General features: G+C 37.3%; 1 pseudogene across 1 annotated transcript in view; it reads right to left on the reverse strand.

The window, feature by feature from the left end:
• Positions 1-15,515, reverse strand: part of LOC307064898 — a 144,204-nt pseudogene that overhangs the window by 28,807 nt on the left and 99,882 nt on the right. The gene's annotated exons all lie outside the window — the stretch shown is intronic.

Below are 15,515 nucleotides of genomic sequence, written 5' to 3' on the forward strand. Positions count from 1 at the left end.
TAGTAATCTCTCATGATCTTTTGTATTTCTGCAGTGTCAGTTCTTACTTCTCCTTTTTCATTTCTAATTCTATTGATTTGAGTCTTCTCCCTTTTTTTCTTGATGAGTCTGGCTAATGGTTTGTCAATTTTGTTTATCTTCTCAAAGAACCAGCTTTTAGTTTTATTGATCTTTGCTATCGCTTCCTTCATTTCTTTTTCATTTATTTCTGATCTGATCTTTATGATTTCTTTCCTTCTGCTAGCTTTAGGGGTTTTTTGTTCTTCTTTCTCTAATTGCTTTAGGTGCAGGGTCAAGTTGTTTGCTCGAGATGTTTCCTGTTCCTTAAGGTGGGATTGTATTGCTATAAACTTCCCCCTTAGAACTGCTTTTGCTGCGTCCCATAGGTTTTGGTTCGTCATGTCTCCATTGTCATTTGTTTCTAGCTATTTTTTAATTTCCTCTTTGATTTCTTCAGTGATCACTTCGTTATTGAGTAGTGTATTGTTTAGCCTCCATGTGTTTGTATTTTTTACAGATCTTTTCCTGTAATTGATGTCTAGTCTCATAGCATTGTGGTTAGAAAAGATACTTGATACAATTTCAATTTTCTCAAATTTACCAAGGCTTGATTTTTGACCCAAGATATGATCTATCCTGGAGAATGTTCCATGAGCCCTTGAGAAAAATGTGTATTCTGTTGTTTTTGGATGGAATGTCCTATAAATATCAATTAAGTCCATCTTGTTTAATGTATCATTTAAAGCTTGTGTTTCCTTATTTATTTTCATTTTGGATGATCTGTCCATTGGTGAAAGTGGGGTGTTAAAGTCCCCTACTATGATTGTGTTACTGTCGATTTCCCCTTTATGGCTGTTAGTATTTGCCTTATGTATTGAGGTGCTCCTGTGTTGGGTGCATAAATATTTACAATTGTTATATCTTCTTCTTGGATCGATCCCTTTACCATTATGTAGTGTCCTTCTTTGTCCCTTCTAATAGTCTTTATTTTAAAGTCTATTTTGTCTGATATAAGAATTGCTACTCCAGCTTTCTTTTGATTTCCATTTGCATGGAATATCTTTTTCCATCCCCTTACTTTCAATCTGTATGTGTCTCTAGGTCTGAAGTGGGTCTCTTGTAGACAGAATATATATGGGTCTTATTTTTGTAACTATTCAGCCACTCTGTGTCTTTTGGTGGGAGCATTTAGTCCATTTACATTTAAGGTAATTATTGATATGTATGTTCCTATTCCCATTTCCTTAATTGCTTTGGGTTCGTTATTGTAGGTATATTCCTTCTGTTGTGTTTCTTGCCTAGAGAAGTTCCTTTAGCATTTGTTGTAAAGCTGGTTTGGTGGTGCTGAACTCTCTCAGCTTTTGCTTGTCTGTAAACGTTTTAATTTCTCCATCAAATTTGAATGAGATCCTTGCTGGGTAGAGTAACCTTGGTTGCAGGTTTCTCTCCTTCATCACTTTAATTATGTCCTGCCACTCCCTTCTGGCTTGTAGAGTTTCTGTTGAGAGATCAGCTGTTAACCTGATGGGGATTCCCTTGTGTGTTATTTGTTGTTTTTCCCTTGCTGCTTTTAATATGATTTCTTTGTGTTTAATTTTTGACAGTTTGATTAATATGTGTCTTGGCGTATTTCTCCTTGGATTTATTCTGTATGGGACTCTCTGTGCCTCCTGGACTTGATTAACTATTTCCTTTCCCATATTAGGGAAGTTTTCAACTATAATCTCTTCAAATATTTCCTCAGTCCCTTTCTTTTTCTCTTCTTCTTCTGGAACCCCTATAATTCAAATGTTGGTGCATTTAATGTTGTCCCAGAGGTCTCTGAGACTGTCCTCTGTTCTTTTCATTCTCTTTTCTTTATTTTGCTCTGCATCAGTTATTTCCACTATTTTATCTTCCACCTCACTTGTCCGTTCTTCTGCCTCACTTATTCTGCTATTGATCCCATCTAGAGTATTTTTCATTTCATTTATTGTGTTTTTAATCGATGCTTGATTCATCTTTAGTTCTTCTAGGTCCTTGTTAACTGTTTCTTGCATTTTGTCTATTCTATTTCCAAGATTTTGGATCTTGGAAATAGAATCTTGGATCAACTTTACTAAAATTATTCTGAATTCTTTTTCAGGCAGACTGCCTATTACTACTTCATTTGTTAGGTCTGGTAGGTTTTTATCTTGCTCCTTCCCCTGCTGTGTGTTTTTCTGTCTTCTCATTTTGCTTATCTTACTGTGTTTGGTGTCTCCTTTTTGCAGGCTGCAGATTCGTAGTTCCTGTTGTTTTTGGTGTCTGTCCCCAGTGGCCAAGGTTGTTTCAGTAGGTTGTGTAGGCTTCCTGGTGGGGGGGACTAATGCCTGTGTTTTGGTGGTTGAGGCTCGATCTTGTCTTTCTGGTGGACAGGTCCACGTCTGGTGGTGTGTTTTGGGGTGCCTGTGGCCTTATTATGTTTTTAGGCAGCCTCTCTGTTAATGGGTTGGGTTGTGTTCCTGCCTTGCTAGTTGCTTGGCATAGGGTGAACAGCACTGTATCTTGCTGGTCGTTGACTGAAGCTGGGTGCTGGTGTTGAGATGGAGATCTCTGGGAGATTTTTGCTGCTTGATAGTATGTGGAGCTGGGAGGTCTCTTGTGGCCTCGTTTCCTGAAGTTGGCTCTCCCACTTCAGAGGCACAGCACTGACTCCTGGCTGCAGCACCAAGAGCCTTTCATCTACCCGGCTCAGAATAAAAGGGAGAAAAAGTAGAAAGAAAGAATTAGTAGAAGAAAGAAAGAGAGAGAGAAAGAAAGGAAGAAGGAAAGAAAGGAAGGAAGGAAGGAAGGAAGAAAGGAAGAAAGGAGGGAGGGAGGGAGGAATGATGGAAAGAAAGAAAGAAAGTAAGGAGGGAAAGAGGGAGGAATGAAAGAAAAAGGAAGAGTGAATGGAAGAAGGGAGGGAGGGAAGGAGGACGGAAAGAAAGAAAGAAAGACAGGAGGGAGAGAGGAAGGAAAGAAAGAAAAAGAAAGTGAAAGGAAGAGGGGTGGGAGGGAGGGAGGAAGGAAAGAAAGGCAGGAGGGAGGGAGGGAGGAAGAAAAAAAAGAAAGAGTGAAAGGAAGCAGGGAGGGAGGGAGGGAGGAAGGAAAAAAAGAAAGAGTGAAAGGAAGCAGGGAGGGAGGGAGGGAGGAAGGAAAGAAAAAGAAAGTGAAAGGAAGAGAGGTGGGAGGGAGGGATGAAGGAAAGAAAGACAGGAGGGAAGGAGGGAGGGAGGAAGGAAAGAAAGAGAGAAAGAAGGAAAGGAGGGGCGGAGGGAGGGAGGGAGGAAGAGAAGGTAGGAAAAAAAGAAAGAGCAGGTAAAGTAAAATAGAATAAAGTATGAAATATAGTAGCGTTATTAAAATTTAAAAGTAATTATTGAAAAAAAAAGCAGACGGATAGAACCCTGGGACATATGGTGGAAGCAAAGCTATACAGAGAGAATCTTACACAGAAGAATACACATACACATTCACAAAAAGAGAGCAGGGGGAAAAATCAAAAAGCTTGCTCTCCAAGTCCACCTCCTCAATTTGGGTTACTTCGTTGTAAAAAGAGGAAAAGGGCGAGAAGTCTGAAATCTTTCTATGTCCACCTCCTTAATTTGGGATAATTCGTTGTAAAAAGAGGAAAAGGGGGGAAAGTCTTAAATCTTGTCCTCAAGGTCCACTTCCTCAATTTGGGATGATTCGCTGTCCATTCATGCACTCCACAGACGCAGGGCACATCAAGTGGACCATGGAGCTTTAATCCGCTGCCTCCAAGGCTGCACAGAGAGATTTCCCTGTCTCTTCTCTGCTCTCACAGCTCCCGGTTCTCAGCCATGGACCGGCCCCGCCTCTGCGTGTCGGTCGCCGTAGAGCGTCCGTTCTTCGCTCAGACAGGACGGGTTTAAAGGAGCCGCTGATTCGGGGGCTCTGGCTCACTCAGGCAGAGGGGAGGGAGAGGCGCGCAGAGTGGGGCGGGCCTGCGGCAGCAGAGGCCGGCGTGACGTTGCACCAGACCGAGGCGCTCCGTGCGCTTTCCCGGGAAAGCCGTCCCCAGGTTCCGGGACCCCGGCAGTGGCGGGGTGCACAGGCCCCCCGGAAGGCGGGGCGGACAGTGACCCGCGCTCGCACACAGGCCCCGTGGCGGCTGCAGCAGCAGCAGCCCCAGCGTCCCACGCCCGTCTCCTGGGTCCGCGCCTTTAGCCGCGGCTTGCGCCCGTCTCCAGCGCTTCCCAAAGCAGCCCTCTTAATGCCCTCTCCTCGCGCACCAGGAAACAAAAGGGAAGAAGAAGCCTCTTGCCTCTTCGGCAGCTCCAGACCCTTTCCCCGGACTCCCTCCGGGCTAGCCGTGGTGCACTATCCCCCTCAGGCTCTCTTCCTTCCGCCAGCCCCAGTCCTCTCCCTGCGCTCCGACTGAAAGCCAATACCCGAGCCTCAGCTCCCAGCCCCTCCCACCCCGGCGGCCAAGCAGACAAGCCTCTTGGGCTGGTGTGTGCCTGAGGGCACCGATCCTCTGTGCCGGAATCTCTCTGCTTTGCCCTCCACACCCCTGTTGCTGTGCTCTCCTCCGCTACTCCGAAGCTTTCCCCCTCCGCCACCTGCAGCCTCCGCCCTCGAAGGGGCTTGTAGTGTGTGGAAACCTTTCCTCCTTCACGGCTCCCTCCCACTGGTGCAGGTCCCATCCCTATCCTTTTGTCTCTGTTTATTCTTTTTTCTTTTGCCCTATCCAGGTATGTGGGGAGTTTCTTGCCTTTTGGGGGGTCTGAGGTCTTCTGTCAGCATTCAGTAGGTGTTCTGTAGGAGTTGTTCCACGTGTAGATGAATTTCTGATGTATCTGTGGGGAGGAAGGTGATCTCGGTGTCTTACTCTTCCGCCATCTTCCCAGGGTCCAACCATGTCATTCTTTAAAAAGTTGTACCCTGCCCCCTTCCCTCCTATTTCATCTTGATTTTGACTTTCTTATCTCTTTTTTCCACCACATAGTGTCCTTCATGCCAAAAAAGCAGGTGTCACCAGGACTTCTTCTTGTCATCCTATGTGATTTGAGGCTCAGGAAACTTACACAAATGCTGATACTCTGCTACTGCTATTACAGTAATACAGTCCTTTGCCTCTGACCCAGGATTCTTGTGTCTTCTGTTCCTACTCAGGAAACTGGAATGCTAATTTTTTAACTTGCAAGCACAGTGAAATCTCAGATCTTTCAGCTTTCTTTGCATAAGGATGTATCTTGATCTCAATATTGCCAATATTGATCTCAGAGACAATAGTCTTGCTCCTTGCTTTAAATTCTGGTATTTTTTTTTAAATATATAATATACACTTACTTTCATTCTGATTTAATATCTTTTACCAACTCTAGAAATGTCTTATCAAAACATTAATTGAATATTGCATTTCCTCCATCTTATTTATTACTATTTTGAGAATTCTTTTTATACATGTACTGACACATTTATCTTATCTTCAAGGTCTCTTGAATTATCATCCATCTTTTCAATTTCTCATGTTGCATTTTATAATATACTCAGTTTTGTCTCCTAGCTATCAATTCCCTTTCCCTCTGTATATATCTTTAAAGTAAACTGCCTAAGGGGATTTAGATTTGAAAGTCTATGTTTTTCTTTAATAGAAATAAAATTTTGGTTCTTTTTCACATCTGCTTGTACTTTTTCATATTATCTCATTCTTTTAGATCTCTAATTTTATAAGCTTTTAATCATTTTAAATAAATCTATTTTTAAAATATTTTCTTTCTGAAGAGTAATACAGTACTATTAGCTCTGTATTACTGCAGTATTACAGTACTATTAGTTCAAGGTCTTAGAGTCTTTTATCATTTTTGTTTTATCTGCATATTCTAAATTATCATTGATTGTTTCCTCATATATTTTGTAATTTTGAATTACTCATATTTTAGAAGGTCTGTGTGATTTTGCAACCTAGTTTGAGAAAGCCTCTTTCTGAAATACTTATGTGGATCCATCTTTTGTCCCTGAAAAGGCATTCCACTTCATTCCACTTTTATGCCTGTTGGGCATAATTTTATATGCTCAACATCTCTCCCATAGCAACCACACCACATACCTCCCTTAGTAACCACAGCATCACTTGCTGTATCTGGCGTCTCAAAACCACTCTCAAGTTAATTGATTAGCTAAAATGACTCACAAAGCTCAGTAGCATGTGATAGTATAACTAAGATTTACTACATCAAAAGATACAGAGCATGATTAATATAAAAAAAAATGCACTGGTGGAATCCAGAGGGATCAGGTGCAAGTGTTCAATTCATTCCCTTACTAATTCTCACAGGCTACATCTTGCTCTCTTGTACCAAATATAAGGATACATGCAAAATGCCTCAGCTCAAGGAAGCTCATTAGAATCTCAGGCTCCAAGTCATTTGTGGATGATGTGTCACATAGACACATTCTACTACACAACCAGTCATGAAAATAGCAGCTTAGGATCCTGACAGTAAAAGAGGCGCATCATTATTAGCCTTGAAGCTTCCACAAAGTCATCCGTACAAGTCGTGAAAACCTGGTACAGCATATCTCATTGTTCTATATGTACAAAACTACCATCAATCAGTAATATAAGAATATTCTCAAGATCATAGTTTCCAGGGTTTAGTCAGTCTGGGTTCCAAGTGACTGTAGAGACATGCAAGGACTAAGCAGCCAAAACTGATATGTTGATCACTTCTCACACCAGCTTTTGGCTCAGTTTTTCACTTGCTTGTTTAATTCTGTTATTTGGGTACATTACTTTATTGTTTATAATTATAATAACCAAAATATTACTTTATTTTATTTAGCATTTGTGTTTTAGAAGTCTTTTTTTAGATTTTCTTAGTTCTCCATCTTGCCCTTTATATATTTCTTTATAAAAAGAGATCTTATTTTAGATTAAATAATTATTTATGCATACCTGTGTAACTCAACTTTTCTCAGAATGGTAATTAAGAGATGAGTGTGCGGAAGTTTGCTTACAGAGTACATTCAGTGAAAACAACTTAATAATAAACTTTTTATCTACCTATCTCTCATCTACCATCTATCTTCACTTGTTAAAGAGCTATAATGAAAAAGTTGTAGTCCCAGAAGTGAAAGAATTAACTAAGACATTAAAAAAAAATTGAAATGTGATGTGTACTCTTCTACAATTTTATCTTTTGCCTCACAAATTGTTCTACTTCAAAAGAGGAATATTTCAAAGAGGTGAAATATCTTGTCTACACCATCAAAAGTATAAATTCTTCTTTAGATTAGATTTCATTTGAATTTTCAATGGAGATAATACTATTTTTGGAAAAATTTTATGTTATACCTCAATGTAATTTTAATATTAATATTTCATATGTCATATCCTTCACCTTTCCATAGTTTGCTTAAACATATTAATTTGGAATTTATGAATTTTCACTAAAAGTTAAGTTGTGTTTTGCATATCTGCACTCCTCAGTTATAACTGGAGTTCCTCTAGAAACATTTGTGTAGCTTTCTCCTTATTAGCTGGATACCTGTTTAGCTGGTTTATTATTTTGTATCAACTGGGACCTTAATAAAAATAACTTTTAAATTCCATAATTGCTGGAAAATATTACACATTTTGAAAAATCTATTAAAAATAAAATTATAATTAAGGTATAACAGCCTCAGGTGAATTACTAGGATGAATATTGAAAATCTACTTGTCTTGTTTGCTCATTTTTTTATTCAATTCACTTATTGGGCAACTACTATGTGGCCAGTCTGCTGTCCTAAACACTGAGGATATAGAATTGATCAAAACAAATAAAAATTGAGATGCTCTAATAGGGATTGATGTACATTTTGGACTTAAACCCTTGGAGAAATTTGTCATGTAACACTAGTGCAATGTTTCTGTTCAGAAAGAAATGATCATCTTTTGAATAAATTTATGGAGTGTTGTCTTCTTTTGACCCACCTGATCCACTACAATGCCCCAAATTGATCCATTTGTAAAAAATGGATATTAATACACATCTAAAAGATGGACAATTATTCTCAAGGAAATTAATTCTTGACCAAAAATCGTATTTTGCTTCATGCCAAAACATTAATTAAAAATAGTATATTCAGTGTTTCAACTCGTTCTGATGGTCTGCTTACCTCTGGAAAGTAGAGCATGGCATTGTTGCTTTTCTTCTTGGAATACTCTTCCTGTTCTTTGTAACACAATACATTCTCATTCAACTTTTAAGAAAGAAATCCAATACTAAAGCTTACATGCATCCTACTGATCTCCTCCACCATCCTGAGGGAAGTAACCATCTCTCTAATGAGCTATTATTATATTATATGGTCACCTTTAAAATCCATCTAACTTATTCACAGATACAGAGAAAAAACTAGTGGTAAAGAGTGGGGAAAAGGAGGGGAGGAACAAAATAGGAGTGGAAGATTAAAATGTACAAACTACTATGTATAAAATAAATGAGTTACAAGGATAAGGCTCAGGGAAATAAAGCCATTATCTTATAATAACTTTAAATGGAGTATAATCTATAAAAGTATTGAATCACTATTTTCTACATCTGAAATTAATATAATATTGTAAATCAACTTGACATCAATTTAAAAATCTATCTAACATTATATTGTTAATTAATGATATATTAGTAGCTCACTAGAGAAATAAAAAATTGACAAATCATTAACAAACTACATTTTAGGAGTTCACAACTTAACAAAAAGGAATTATATAACTAAATAAATTAATTAATTAAATTTAATGAATGTCACACAAGATGTTGGAAGTGCAAAGACTTTCTAAACTGTTTTATTACCTTTGTAGGTTTGAGCAATATGAAACATATTGCTTGATATGTTTCATTTGTTTTATGAAATATGTTTGTTTCATTAATCTATGATATTATAATTTCATTCTATAGTGGAAAACAGTGTTGGTTTGGTTTTTGAATTTTTTTTTGTTTGTTTTGTGTTAGAACTGAGTGTCTTGCCAGAATGTTGAAATTATATAATACTTCTATTGAAAGCAATGTGCCTTATTACTAGAAACTACAACTGAACAAATGTATCCTAGATAGATTACAATAAAGGCTGCTTCTCTTGGTAGGCTTTAAATGTCTAACCTCTCCATGAGTGATGGATATAAAAAACAGAATGGGAGGCAAGAAGTGAATAACTCAGGCTAGGACATTTTTACTTTTTTAAGTGAGAAAAAACATATGTTAGCTGTGGTGCACAAGCTGTACTTTAAAAACAAGCTTTTAAAATAATTTACATCATTCACTTGATAATGGGGTATTTTTATTATTCTTTAATAAAGCTTTTTTAAATTTCCTCTTCTTTTCAACTCTTTCAGGAGGAAAAAAATGAGAGGTTTTATAGATGCTTGATTCTCTGTGCACTGCTGCTATAATGCTGTTAGCATATAGTAGAGATCCTCAATGAGATTTATGAATTGATGGTAAGGTCATGTACCAGAAGCCCTTCTCTCATAGGAGATTCATATTCCAGGATGAGTTTGGAGTTTCAGGTATTTTTCTCAATTCAAGAATGTGAACGCTCTTTAATTCCTGATTTATACTCACACCCAAACTCAGACGTTTTAAGTGCCTAAAATATGCAGAGGTGTACTTAGTGATGTTTCAGTGCTTTAAGAGAAATTGTCAGAGCAGATGATTTTCCCCCCAAGAATTGTACATACATCAACGAGAGTCAGAACTCACAAGCTTTGTTTATTGTCATCAATGATTATTAATTAACAGCTTGGGTTAGTAGAACTTACCATGGGAGGCAACAAGGACTAAATGCAGAAATAGTAATAAAATAGTATTTAGAATAATCTGGGAACTTCTAAATGACTAATAGATCTATCTCATATTTTCAAAATTTTGATATTTTTCAGAGGATGTATCAAAAATATTAAAAGCAGGGCTCCTCTGGTGTCGCAGTGGTTGGGAGTCCGCCTGCTGATGCAGGGGACACGGGTTCATGCCCCGGTCCGGGAAGATCCCACATGCCACAGAGCGGCTGGGCCTGAGAGACATGGCCGCTGAGCCTGCATGTCTGTAGCCTGTGCTCCGCAGCGGGAGAGGCCACAACAGTGAGAGGCCCGTGTACATGTAAAAAAAGAATATATATATATATATATATAGTATAAAATATTAAAAATATAAGAATTTTCTTATTTTACCAATTGTATTCCCTGTTTACCTACCAAATGAATTTATGCTCATGCTTAAATTTATGTTTCTAATATTGTTGGACATGTCTTAGAACTTAATAGAGAAAATAGACCCTGTTTCCTTGGTATCCATGATTATACTGTCCTCAAGTTCTCTTTTTTACTGTATATTAGTTAGAGCTTGTGAAACACAAGTGAGACAATTATAATAGCTCAAGCAAATAAGGATTTCTTTATCTCATGCAAAAACAAATCTACAGGTGGCACTCTAAGACAGATATTCTGCCTCAGTAATGACAGGGAATGGTCATTTTTTTTCAAACATCTTTATTGGAATATAATTGCTTTACAGTGGTGTGTTAGTTTCTGCTTTATAAAAAAATTGATTCAGCTATACATGTACAAACATCCCCATATCTCCTCCCTCTTGTGTTTCCCTCCCACCCTCCCTATCCTAGCCCTCTAATTGGTCACACAGCTCTGAGCTGATCTACCTGTGCAATGTGACTGCTTCCCACTAGCTAGCTATTTTACATTTGGTAGTGTATATAAGTCCATGCCACTCTCTCACTTTGTCCCAGCTTACACTTCACCCATCCCATGTCCTCAAATCCATTCTCTTTGTCTGTGTCTTTATTCCTGTACTGCCCATAGTTTCTTCAGAACAGTTTTTTTTTTTCTTAGATTCAATATACACGTGTTAGCATACGATATTTGTTTTTCTCTCTCTGACTTATTTCACTCTGTATGACAGACTCTAGGTCCATCCACTTCACTACAAATAACTCAATTTCATTTCTTTTTATGGCTGAGTAATATTACATTGTATATATGTGCCACATCTTCTTTATCCATTCATCTGTTGATGGACACTTAGTTTGCTTCCATGTCCTGGCTAGTGTAAATAGGGTCACAATGAACATTGTGGTACATGTCTCTTTTTGAATTATGGTTTTCTCAGGGTATATGCCCAGTAGTGTGACTGCTGGGTCATATGGTAGTTCTATTTTTAGTTTTTTTCAAGAACCACCACACTGTTCTGCATAGTGGCTGTATCAATTTACAATCTTACCAACAGTGCAAGAGGGTTCCCTTTTCTCCACACCCTCTGTAGCACTTGTTGTTTGTAGATTTCTTGATGATGTCCATTCTGACCAGTGTGAAGTGATACCTTATTGTAGTTTTGATTTTCATTTCTGTAATAATTAGTGATGTTGAGTATCCTTTCATGTGTTTGTTGGCAATCTGTATATCTCCTTTGGAGAAATGTCTATTTAGGTATTCTGCCCATTTTTGGATTGGGTTTTTTTTTTTTTTTTTTTTTTGATATTGAGCTGCATGAGCTGCTTGTATATTATGGAGATTAATCCTTTGTCAGATATTTCATTGGCAAATATATTCTCCCATTCTGAGGGTTGAATTTTCGTCTTGTTTATGGTTTCCTTTGCTGTGCAAAATCTTTTAAATTTCTTTAGCCCCATTTGTTTATTTTTGTTTTTATTTCCATTACTCTAGGAGGTGGATCTAAAAGGATCTTGCCACAATTTATGTCAAAGAGTATTCTTCCTTTATTTTCCTCTAAGGGTTTTATAGTGTCCAGTCTTACATTTAGGTCTTTAACCTATTTTGATTTTATTTTTGTGTATGGCGTTAGTAAGTGTTCTAATTTCTTTCTTTTACATTTAGCTGTCCAGTTTTCCCAGCACAAATTTTTGCAGAGCCTATCTTTTCCCCATTGTATATTCTTGCCTCCTATATCAAAGACAAGGTGACCATATATGTGTCAGTTTATCTCTAGGCTTTCTATACTGTTCCATGGATCTATATTTCTGTTTTTGTCCAACCATCTTGATTACTGTAGATTTGTAGTATAGTCTGAATTCAGGGAGCCTGCTTTGAGCTATAGGCAGTAACTGGTGGATGGTTGGAGTTGTTTACATACTTTAATTTTGACCAAGAGAATAAAGAAAACAATTATAAGAATTATAAGAAAATGCAATATGGTATAAGTGGTCCTAAGTTATTTTGTAGACTCACTGAAGATTAAGCACACATGAAATATAATAAAATTTAAATCAAAATATAGCATTAAGATGTTGATTTTCAACATCTGCATGCTTATAGCATCTTTTGTTTTGCAAAGTAGAAATAATTTCAATTTTGGTTTATTTCTATATATGGGATAATAATCAGTGGAGACAAATCATTTTTTAAAAGAATAGGTGTTTTTTCACATTCTTATGATGAATTATAAAGTAGGAAAGAAACGTGCAACTCAAATTCAGCTCTCTCGTGGTTGAGCATTTTTTAATCAACATAGCCATAGTGTATCTAATTTTCTCCTTTTGCTATGATTCTTTTCTGAATTCAATAACAATTGCAGTTGATGATGGTTATGATAATAGAGGCTACATTTATTGAATTTGTGCTCTGATCCAGACGCTGAGCTAGTAGTGTCACATTCTCATATGTTTGTATACCTACTTTTCTTAATCTCTCTCTCTATCTGTTTCTTTCTCTTTCTCTCTCTCTCTATCTCTTTGTCTCCCTAAACTCAGCCTCTTCATTCAACCATAAGAGCTGCTGGTTTATAAATGTTACTGAATCATTAATAATAGGATTTATTTGTGGGAAAAACAAGTCAGCAGTCATAAACTTATGTGTGTTGCATTGAGATTCATTCAGTATATGCAAACTAGACTGTGGTTCTGCCACAATGGCTATAATAGTCAGTGTTTTTCCTGTCACTGTATATATTAGTGTGTATATATAATATATGTATATATATATATACATATATATACATACTAATATATAGAGAGGGGTTGGTTACTTTAAGAAATTGGATCATGATATTGTGAAGGCTGGCAAGTCCAAAATTTGCAGGGTGGACTGGAAGCCTGGACATCAGGGCAGAACCGATGTTGTATTAATAGCTAAAATCCAGAGGCAGTCAAGCTGAAGACACAGGGAAGAACAGGTGTTGAATTAAAGTCCAAAGGCCATCTGCTGGTAGAATTTCATCTTGCTTGGGAGAAGTCAGTCTTTTGTTCTACTGAGACCTTCAACTGATTGCATGAGGCCTACTCACATTACAGAGAACAATCTGTTTTACTCAAAGTCCACCAATTTAAATGTATTCACATCCAAAAATCCTTCATAAAAACATCCAGAATAATGTTTGAAAACATGAAAACCATGTTGAAAACCATGACCCAGCACCCCCTGTCAACATGGCACCCAAATGCTTCTCCTTAAATCAGATTTAATCTCCAAATAAAGAAAATAACAAAGTCATACTTCCATCTAACACAATGTAACTATCCTATGTACAGCAGAAAACATACTCTTTGCCCAGAAGAGGATGAAAACTCCTTGACTGATGTTTACTATTCTTTATTCCATAATTAACATACCATAATGCAAAGTTAAGAATACTTAAATACTATGATATAAAGTCAATATATCTTATGTTATATGATAGGGGAATAAGAGAAGGGAGAAAACAAAAATATTTACGTCTACATGTATATATAAATATATATAAAATACATATCACATATATACCATACAAATACATAAACATGTGTATAAATGTACATATTTGTGTATATATACATCACACAAATTTGTAATGAAATAAAGAAGGAATACTCATGACGATTATAGTCTTCATTTCTGTAACTGGTGCCATGATCATAACTGGTATTTATAAATATGTTCTTCCACTACCCATCCTGTATTCCCTTTGCCTTCAACAAGCACCTCAGCTGGTCATGGTCTTTTACCTGGTACAATGACCAAAACCTTCTCCATTCTTTAATAGTCTGGTCTAGTAGTATACCTGTCTGGACTGGATTACTGTAGTTTTCCATTGACTTTAATCACAGGTCATAGTAATACTGAGAGATGTCTTAAGAGATCTCCTATATTCCAGGAGAATATAGGAGATCTCTTAGGGCACCTCTGTTGTGGAGTAGAGTCCAGTTTCCACTTAGTACTCAGGATGATTCACCCCACCCAACACCATGACTTTCATTTTGCCTATTAATTCAGAGGTATAGAGTGCAAAGTGGCTGAGTGGCAGTCTCAACCTCTAGTTCAATAGAATAATTGTCGTGTTTCCTGGTGGAAACATTTCTTCCTTTGGAACTATGACCTCTAAACCAACAGAGTACAAGGTCACAGGGACAGGGAGCAAACAGTTTGCTAATGGGTGACTAGGGGTAATAGTAAGGAGTGCAACTCCCATTTCTCCCCTTTCATTTCTATATCTGTGAATCTTGGCAATCTGAGAAAGAACACCATACACTAGATACTGACTCAGAGCAGTACCTCTTGGAGAACCTGGCCCCAGTTCTTCAAGGTACTGACACCTAACTGGCACTATAACTGAGTCTTAAAAAGGTCATTCCACTGATTTAATATTAATCTCATCCAAAAACATCCTCACAGAAACACTCATAATAATATTTGAACATATTATCTGTGCTCTGTGGCCCAGCCATGCTGGCACATAAAATTAACCATCACAGTGGATATAATTCTTTCAGACCTTAAACTGGATTAAAAGTAATCTTCTGTCAGTTAAGGGATTGTGACATGAAGAGGGAAAAGGGTGTTATTCATATTATGTACTGAAAGTTTTATTTTAGATATCCTTCAACATTTACTTTATTTAGAAAGTTATTCTGATAGGTCCAAATCCTCATGTCTTGAAGCTGTTGTCTTCCCCATCTAACATATTTCAAATTACATAATTTCCACTATACCTCAACCTTCCTTGACACCAAGTTTTGAACTGATTATGAGTTCTATCTGGTGAAAACTTCATTTCTCTTCTAGGAACAGAGCACCACACATCTGAAACAAGCTATGCTCCAAGAAAACTTGCATTCTTCACAGTGTTAATCTCATACTCAAAATGTCCCTGAGGCACTTTAGTCCTGTGTGGAATTGGCTGCTGTCAGAGCTTGTTGCTCTGAAATTTCTTCAACTTATTAAATGTGCTTAAATAAAAACTTTTCTCAAATCCCCACTTTTGTTTCACTTAGAGAATCACTTACCACTGATTTCTACACTGAAGCAATTATTCATGTTTACAGAGACAATGCTCACAAGTCTTAGGGAGGGCCAATAACTGTTTAATATTCTTTCAGATGTTCTTTTCCCCAGCTTTGGAATTTTTCTGTCCTTGTATAACTTTACTATTTCAATGGTAGCACATGTGTTCCCTTCTAATCATTCTTTTCCTGCTCTAAAAGGATGTGATTAAAAGTTCCTAATTCTACATGATCAGGCATTACATCACTGAATAATTACTGAGCATATGGTATGTTCA

The sequence above is a fragment of the Hyperoodon ampullatus genome (genome assembly GCF_949752795.1).
Source record: "Hyperoodon ampullatus genome assembly, chromosome: 16".
Taxonomy (NCBI): domain Eukaryota; kingdom Metazoa; phylum Chordata; class Mammalia; order Artiodactyla; family Ziphiidae; genus Hyperoodon; species Hyperoodon ampullatus.